Here is an 8,914-nt window from a genome sequence, read left to right on the forward strand (position 1 = left end):
TCACCTAAAATAAGCATCATATCACAAGCTTCCGCGTTTGAATACGACATGGCTGGTAAATGAGAATTTTGTTACACCTTACGTGACAGTATCAGACATGTCATACATCACGACTGGGTAATGCTAATGCCGACGGTACCGTAACTTTCAATCCTCATAACTCGAAAAGTACTGATTAAAAAAACGTTTCATTATAGCGTTTTGGAAAGCTCTCGAGATAAGCTACAAGAATATGCATTGAAAAATGCGGGTTTCCATTTAAGAAATTAAAAGTGACCTTCACGTGATCTTCAAACGACTATCCAAGGTCAAACCAATGACACCATCTTATGTGCCCTTCGAGGTCACAAAACTTTTGTCTGAAATATTTTTCTTTAAAATGTCGCGTTTACGAAAAAATCGGGTGAGACGGGTGGTCTGGAACACCCTGTATATACACGGTGACCCATTTTAATCGACAAACGGAGATATCTCCGAAACTACGCAACCTACGAAAAAAATGTTGGGATAAAAGTTGTCGAGGACAGTGGGGGTCATCTACTTGTGCTAATGACCTTTACCTTGAGGTCTCTTTTCAAGGTCATTTCAAGGTCAAGGTCACTTTTTTAAATGGAACCCCCTATTTTTAATGCCGGATTCAGAAAGAGCGGGTAATTTTATATCCAGATATGTTTCAAAGTATAAGGTTAACGTGACTTCCATAGGTCAAACTTTCAAGTTCAAACATAAGAAAGATTTTTCGTCACTACAGATTTGATGAATTAATAGTTTTAAATGTTGCCCCGTACAGTTTAATTACAAATTTTTTGAACGAATTAAACTCTCTTTAAAGCCACTTTCTCAGTATGGCAGGCTACCTTGCAAATAAAATTAGTGATATGATAGTAGTTTGCCATAACAACTACCTTGCTACATGAAGGCTTTTACTAAATGTTTTCCAGATGAAAGACATCCTAACAACTGAGCAGTTCGAAACCTACCTCAATAAGCTTGTGATAGGAATCTGTTTCGACAACGTCGACATCATGAATTCAACGAAGATAATGCACGAACTTGTGAGTCAATCTACTTGTGGATTGGAATTCAATTTATTTTAAAGAAAAAGAAACGATTAAACTTGCTGTTCCCAGAGTTAGGTGGTTTAGCTTGCTTGGGGTTTGGTAGGGGTGGTTTCTTGACCTTCATTTGACCAATGGAAGTCACGTTAACCTTATATTATGATACGTCTGGATGTAAAATTTCCCGCTCTTTCTGAATCCGGCATTAAAAATAGGGGGTTCCATTTAAAAAAGTGACCTTGACCTTGAAATGACCTTGAAAAGAGACCTCAAGGTAAAGGTCATTANTTAGTACAGGTAGATGACCCCCACTGTCTTCGACAACTTTTATCCTAACATTTTTTTCGTAGGTTGCGTAGTTTAGGAGATATCTCCGTTTGTCGATTAAAATGGGTCACCATGTATATATTGTGACGATGCGGCGCTGCTACGGCTTTTCCGCTCGTCACACATCACGGAAAAAGAGCCGCGGACTGGGTCACCGTAAGGCATTGCCTACTGATCTCATGGGGGAGGGCCGAATGGGCGAATTCCGACTTAATATTAAATCCCTATTTTTTGTATTTCGCACCTCTTCGGGTCTACGGAAGGCGAAAGTCTAAGGTGGACCACGCCAAGGACTACCGCCAAAGGGAATCTGGACCGGATTCGGCCCGGCCACAACGCTGGGGAGGAAACAACGAATCCGGTGCATGTTAGCGAGTGCGAGACAACACTCGGATTGGCTACGTGGGATTATCGTCGCGCGCGTCGTCTGTTACCCGTGGAAGACCATGTCAGCTGGTGTCCGAAAGGTAAGGAAGTCGTAAAAGACAAGACGAGATACTTCAAAGGACATCGCCGAGAATCCAGGAGGCAAACGGTCCTAGAGGGGAGATGCCCCAAGGAAGACGAAAACTCGAGTAGCGTAAGATAGTGTGCGCTACTCGCTATAGTATGTTTCGCCAGCGCCGCGACTTACAAATTCTTCTCGCGCGCTAATTGGTCCGTATCCCCACGCGTGTTGCGTAAGGAGGATCGCGGTAAATAAAGGATCGACCCACAAATTTTTGTGGGCTCTTGCGTCTCAACCGTCGCCAAGACCACCACGGCTGGCGATTTTGATGTCCTGAGCTACCGTTTCAAAAGTTGCAGAACAGATTGTCGAGAGAGGCAACTTACAAGGAAGACGGAGTTGCCCTTGGTGAAGTTGCTCTTTTCTAAGAGAAAGCCGCGAAATCGCGTCAGAGCCTACTTACGTTGTTCGCAGTCGATCGTCTCGGTATTTTAGTGTCTTGTAAATTCTCTCACATTGAGTGTGTCGAGCGATCCGAATCCGAAAGGATTTTGTGGCTGCGCCATCGTAGGCAGGGGAAAATTGCAAACTCGCGTAGAAACCGGCCCTTGAGAGATCGACCAGCGAGACGGATGGGACATTTGTTGTCCTCCTTAGCTTAGCGTTATTTTCGCGTTTATATAGCGTTTTCTTTCACGTTCATGTAGTATCTGTGTCGCATCTCATTAGCGTTTCTTTCTTATATAGCGTTTTCTTTCGCGTTTGTGTAGTGTTCTCTCGCGTTCGTGTTACGTTTCAGTCGCGCTGATATAACATTCTCTCGCTTTCGTGTTGCGTTTCTGTCGCGCTTATTTAACGTTCTTTCGTGGTGGTATTGCGTCCCTTTAGCCTCAGTTTTGCGTTTGTGTAGAGTACTTTCTGCGTCAGTATCGTGTCGTAGGATGCTCAAAGTACGAATCCGAGGACGGGGCAGTATATAGCGGTTCTTCGTCGGTAGCATTCTGCCACAACATCTACGCATCGCAATTTTAGTCTCTCTTTTCCGCGTGTGATCGCAAGTATTCGGTGGATGTTTTGCGCATTCGCTACGTGTATATCGCAAAAAACCTTTGGCCTTCCTCTTGCATTTACCTAGCGCAATGAACGAAGATAATTTTCGTTAAGAAGTTTGGGTTCGCGTTCGCCCCTCAGAGAGTCGCGAGTGACGAAATATTCTCGTACTCATCTCGAGTCGTTTCCTCGCCGGCCGAGAATTTAGGGCTTATTGCGTTTGGTCGCATATTTCGCGTAATTCGCGTTTTCGTTTATTGTAGCGTTTTCGTACTTGCGTATTTTTGAATCGGCGTTGTCGCGTATTGTCATATCGGGTTGCATATCTTGTCTCAGTATTTCGAGTGCGCCAGAGTCGCGCCCGAAAGCATTAGCCCTTTGATATTCGTATTCGAGGGCCCGCTAGTCTTTCGACCTTGTCGGGTTACGTGATTAGAGAAGAGTTTATTATCGCGGACTATACGGTCGTCAAATTTCTTACCGTACAATCAACGACTTTAACGACTGTTGTCAAACTATTTTAAAATGAACAAATGGTCTATTTGGCGACATATGTATACTTTGACGACAATAATATTGCATGTATTTTGTATTGTCGCGTTCTTAACATATTGTTAGAATGGTCTTATTGTCACGTTAGCCACCGTCCCTGCGGCGCTCCTCGAAAGTAATGTAGCGTCGTTGGAGTAATTTGCGTTTTAATAGCGTTAGCGTTCTCGACGTTCGTTGAGTAATTTATGTAAATTTTTCTGTGAAAGCGATCGCTCGGATTGCGTTCCGCCGACGACCTCGTGTAGAAACACTCTTGAATTTTCTTTGAATTATTTTTTTGATTTCTAACAATGTTTGCGTGTTTAACAAATGTTACTTTTCTTCTGTTCTCGTGGACATATTGCACATTCTTAAACTTTTACCGTAAGTGTTATTGTGTCTGTTTTTCTAGCTCGAATCCAGGCGAGCTATTGCTCGCAAAACTTTTGATCTTGCCCCTTTCCGTTCGGATTGTTGAGTTAGTCGAGCTCATCGCAAAACAACATTGGGGAAAGCTTCTCACGAGCGCTTGGATTTTGTTGACGCTCACTGCGTCTGGCGCCCAACTCTGTTTTTCGATTTGTTTTCGCCTTTTGCGTAACTCGCGGGAAGCTGACATCGTTTTGCAATAATTTGTGGCGCAAATTCCATTGAACGGAGAATTCACCAACCTATTTGTCACAGATTACGCCCGGTCCCGCTTCCCCGGCCCTCGAGATTGTCGGGTCGTGAGCCAAAAGTTTGGATTCCCTTTGCAGACGTAAACGCGCTGGTAGTAGCAGACGCGACGGTTAGGCCGCGCCGTTCTGTGTGTCACAAAAATAGGCGCCCAAAAGAGGAGCTTGTGCCGTATACGGGAAGTAATATATATATATATATATTAGTAATACAAATAAGTTTCCGCCGTTTTCAAAAGATGGCTCCACCGACAAGATTAATTTGAAATCGTCAGATGTAAAACATCATATAGAAAGTTGGGACACCTGGCAACAACATAACCTTAAAATACTATTTACTTTGTATTGGCAGTATACATTTTTTTCGTTAGAAAATGTCGAGTTTTGTACCGAATAAGCGTCATTTGCGGGAAGTTTTTATTTACTTCTTTCATTTAAAGAAATCTGCTGTTGAGGCGCATCGGTCGCTTGTAGAAGTTTACGGTGATGCTGCTTTAAGTAAAAGAAGTTGTCGTGAGTGGTTCCAAAAGTTTAAAAACGGCGAGTTTGACGTGGAAGATAAAAAACGCGAAGGAAGGCCAGTAAAGTTTGAAGACGCTTAGTTAGAGGCATTATTGGACCGAGACTCATGCCAAACTCAAGAGCAGCTCGCAGAAAACTTGGGAGTGACTCAACAAGCGATTTCAAACCGTCTCAAGACCATTGGTATGGTACAGAAGCAAGGAAATTGGGTTCCGCATGAACTCAAACCCAGGAACGTCGAACGCCGTCTTTTCACGTGCGAACAACTTCTCCAAAGACAAAATCGGAAGGGTTTTTTGCATCGAATAGTGACGGGGGATGAAAAGTGGATCCACTACGACAACCCAAAACGTAGGAAATCGTGGGATAAGCCCGGCCATGCACCAACTTCAACGGCCAAACCGAATATTCATGGCAAGAAGCTAATGTGTATCTGGTGGGATCAGCTCGGAGTAATCTATTACGAGCTACTCCAGCCTAACGAAACTATTACTGGAGAACGTTATCGACAGCAACTGATGCAATTAAGCCAAAAATTGAAGCTTAAACGCCCCCAATATGCCAAAAGACATGACAAAGTGATTTTTCAGCACGACAACGCTCGGCCACATGTTGCAAAAGTCGTCAAGGGTACTTTGGAAGCTTTACAATGGGATATTTTACCCCACCCGCCGTATTCACCAAACATTGCTCCTTCGGACTACCACTTGTTCCGGTCGATGGCTCACGCCCTGGTCGAGCAGCACTTCACTTCTTAAGAAGAAGCCAAAAATTGGATCGATTAATGGGTAGCCTCAAAAGATGAAGAGTTTTTTCGACGTGGCCTCCGAGTGCTGCCAGAAAGATGGCAAAAAGTAGTAGCTAGTGACTGACAATATTTTGAATAAAATGTAACGTATATTTTTTTACAATAAATTGATAATTTTTATAAAAAAAACGGCGGAAACTTATTTGTATTACCAATATATTGTTACGTCCCGAGGTACCCCCGGCACTCCCCCCTCCCCCGCTGTTAATTTTTTTTTAAATAGCTCCCTTCCATTTCCGCAACTCCTCGTCTCCCTTCCCTATGTTATACTTTTTTTCCTTCCTCGTTCGCCTCGGCAGCCATCCGGTGACAAGCACCGAGACCGTTTCTACGGATTGTTATTCGCGAAATTACCATATAAACTGTACTTATCATGGGGCACTTAACCCTACCTGTCAAAAGAATCCTGTGCCCATGGCCAGCGCTGGCATCGGAACGTCGCGACACGCCAAAGACGTCGACTCCGCCGGGTCCTGCCACACGCGCGCCTTCCCGGACCCGTTATTATTATCGGCCGCGCTCTAGACCCGCTAGGCCCTCTCCTCCCTTTTTTTTAGAAATCCGTACAGAACACTTGACCTATCTTGAAGGTACCAAAAAGAACAAACTGAGTAACACTTTCCTTTTCTTTATTTCTCTCCCTCCTCCTCCTTCTGTCATAATCTATATTCCCTCAACGTCATATAATTCACACAATCCGTAAGTGTTCTATTCTTCATGGTTATCCCAGTCCTCCTCTCCTATCCGCCAAAATTCGTCAGCCCCACACCGGAGGCAATACCTGTAATTCGCCAATTCCTTTTTCTTCCACCGATTTTTCGTCCACCCGACATAGAAAGCAGTCTCATACATCTAGGAAAGGGGGAAGAGAATTTTAAAGAAATTATAAAATTGACCTTACCAAGAGAAGAATATTTTCCCTTAAAAACTTACCCGCACCAAGGCCTCGAATACCTTTCTCTCCTCCCTGACAGTTATGATCTTCATCTCTTCCTTATTTTTTCTTTTCTTTTCCTTTCTTGCACGATTTCTTTCTTCTTCCTCACTTCGTGCACTATTTTTTCACTTCGACGCGAGAACTTGAACTGGCAGTCGTCGGAATCAAATCGTACCGCCTATGCTCGAGAAAACTGCATAAGCGGTAACCCGAAGCCACCCGATAACTAAGACGTCAAAACAATGCGCACACTGTAGAATAGAACCACACATTGCCATATCTAAATTAACCGGAAGCCTGAGTCTAAATTAACAGAAGGTCACCGTAGTCTGTCGTTCATAAGACCCCCCCCCCCCCCNAGTAACGAGAAGCAGTATCTCCGAAAAAGTTGTTTGGCGCATCAGTGAGTACCAGGCATCGTACGAAATCTCAGCCCTGCCGTCTGTCTCCCTCTTTTTTCTGCAGCCAAGTACTTCTTTCAATCTACAGTACCAGCCGTCATAGAATGTAAGCTTATCTTTGTAAAATAAGAGTCATAACACGAACCTGCATCCATATCGCGATACCGTCCGATGCGGTTAATGTTATTCTACCCCTTCAGGTCGTAGCGAAAAACTCTGTTGCCAACTCGACGCGAAATTTACCGAAATTCATCAAAACAATAATAAATTGTATATCTATTTAGTTTTATTTTGGCTGTTGTTTTCCTTAATAATCCTATTTATTTCGATTCTACGTCAGAACCACGCGTAAACATTCCCAACTTCCTCTTCGGCTTAGTTAGCTGCTAAGCGTGGCGGAGCCGCGCGCGTCCCGGACCAATCAGGACGTAATAATATATATATACCAGGTGTAGAAGTATGAAACCGGAATTTCCCTATAGATGGTGCTAGCCATCAGTTTAGGGACCGTAAGACCGCTTCTGCAGCGTCTCCATCATCTCCCTCCAACAGCTGACAAAGATTTTCAACACACAACAACCCAAGTTCCATACACTGGTATATTTTTCTATAACCTTAAACATGTCGAGTTTTATGCCTACGAACTACGATTTGCGGACAGCATTGGTTTTTTGTTATCATTTGAAGAAAACTGCTGCAGAATCGCATCGAATGCTTGTCGAAGCTTACGGTGAACATGCTCTTGGTAAAACACAGTGTTTCGAGTGGTTTAAAAAATTTAAAAGTGGTGATTTTGACGTGAGAAACGAAGAACGTGGGAAACCACCGAAAAAGTTCGCAGACAACGAATTGCAAGCATTATTGGATGAAGATGATACTCAAACTCAACAAGAACTCGCGGATCAATTAAATGTGACGCTGAAAGCTGTCTCAATTCGTTTGAAAGCCATGGGAAAGATTCAGAAAGTGGGAAAATGGGTTCCGCATGAACTAAATGAAAGACAGCAAGAAAATTGAAAAACCACTTGTGAAATGCTGCTCGACAGATACAAAAGAAAGTCCATCGTGTCATGACAGGTGATGAAAAATGGATATATTTTGAGAATCCTAAGTGTCAGAAATCATGGGTGAATCCAGGCGAACCATCGACATCCACTGCAATCGCTTTGGAAAGAAGACAATGCTCTGTGTTTGGTGGGATCAGAAGGGTGTAATCTATTATGAGCTGCTAAAACCTGGTGAAACCGTTAACACTGATCGCTACCAACAGCAAACGATCGATTTAAATCGAGCATTGGGTAAAAAACGACCGGAATATAGAAAAAGGCAACACAAAGTCATTTTGCTCCATGATAATGCTCTATCACATACAGCAAAACGGGTCAGGGAAACGATCGAGACGTTCAGTTGGGAAATACTAACGCATGCGGCTTATTCTCTAGACTTGGCTCCGTCCGATTATCATCTATTCGCATCAATGGGACACGCTCTCGCTGAACAACGCTTTAATTTTTATGAAAATATACGAAAATGGCTCGATAGCTGGTTCGCTTTAAAAGAAGAAATGTTTTTTTGGCGTGGCATTCATAAACTGCCGGAGAGGTGGGAAAAATTTATAAATAGAAGTGGACATTATTTTGAATAAAATATTTTTTATTATTTTCAAACAACCGACTTGTAATTTTTACAAAAAAATTCCGGTTTCAAACTTCTACACCTGGTATATTGTGACGATGCAAATTTTTGCTCGTCACTCGGGCCGTGGCCTGGCCGAGAAGGAACTGGCGGCTTACGCCTTCTCGTAAGAGAAGGCGACCGTTCAAACGATTTTAGGTCCTGTGCGCCGTTTGTGCACAGGACATGAACCCGCGGCTACTGTAATTCTCTTATTTTTTAAGTGTAAAACCACCTGTAAACTAGCGCATTGAACAACAAGAAGACAGCCTGGAAGCAAAGTTGCCGACGGACCAGAGTAGGAGCCCGAAGAGACGGCTGGAATGCGACGCGGAGGGGCGGGGAGACATTCGCCCGGACGGATGGCCGGCAACAGATAGCGGGATAGCCACCTCGTGATGAGGAAGACGCAAGGCCCCGCGACCCGGTCGCAGTTCAGACCGGGAAGGATTCCGCGGAAAGCGCGTTCGGAAGTCCTAGG

This window comes from Dinoponera quadriceps, unplaced genomic scaffold (assembly GCF_001313825.1).
Source record: "Dinoponera quadriceps isolate SergipeBrazil2010 unplaced genomic scaffold, ASM131382v1 scaffold1464, whole genome shotgun sequence".
In the NCBI taxonomy this organism is placed as follows: Eukaryota; Metazoa; Arthropoda; class Insecta; order Hymenoptera; family Formicidae; genus Dinoponera; species Dinoponera quadriceps.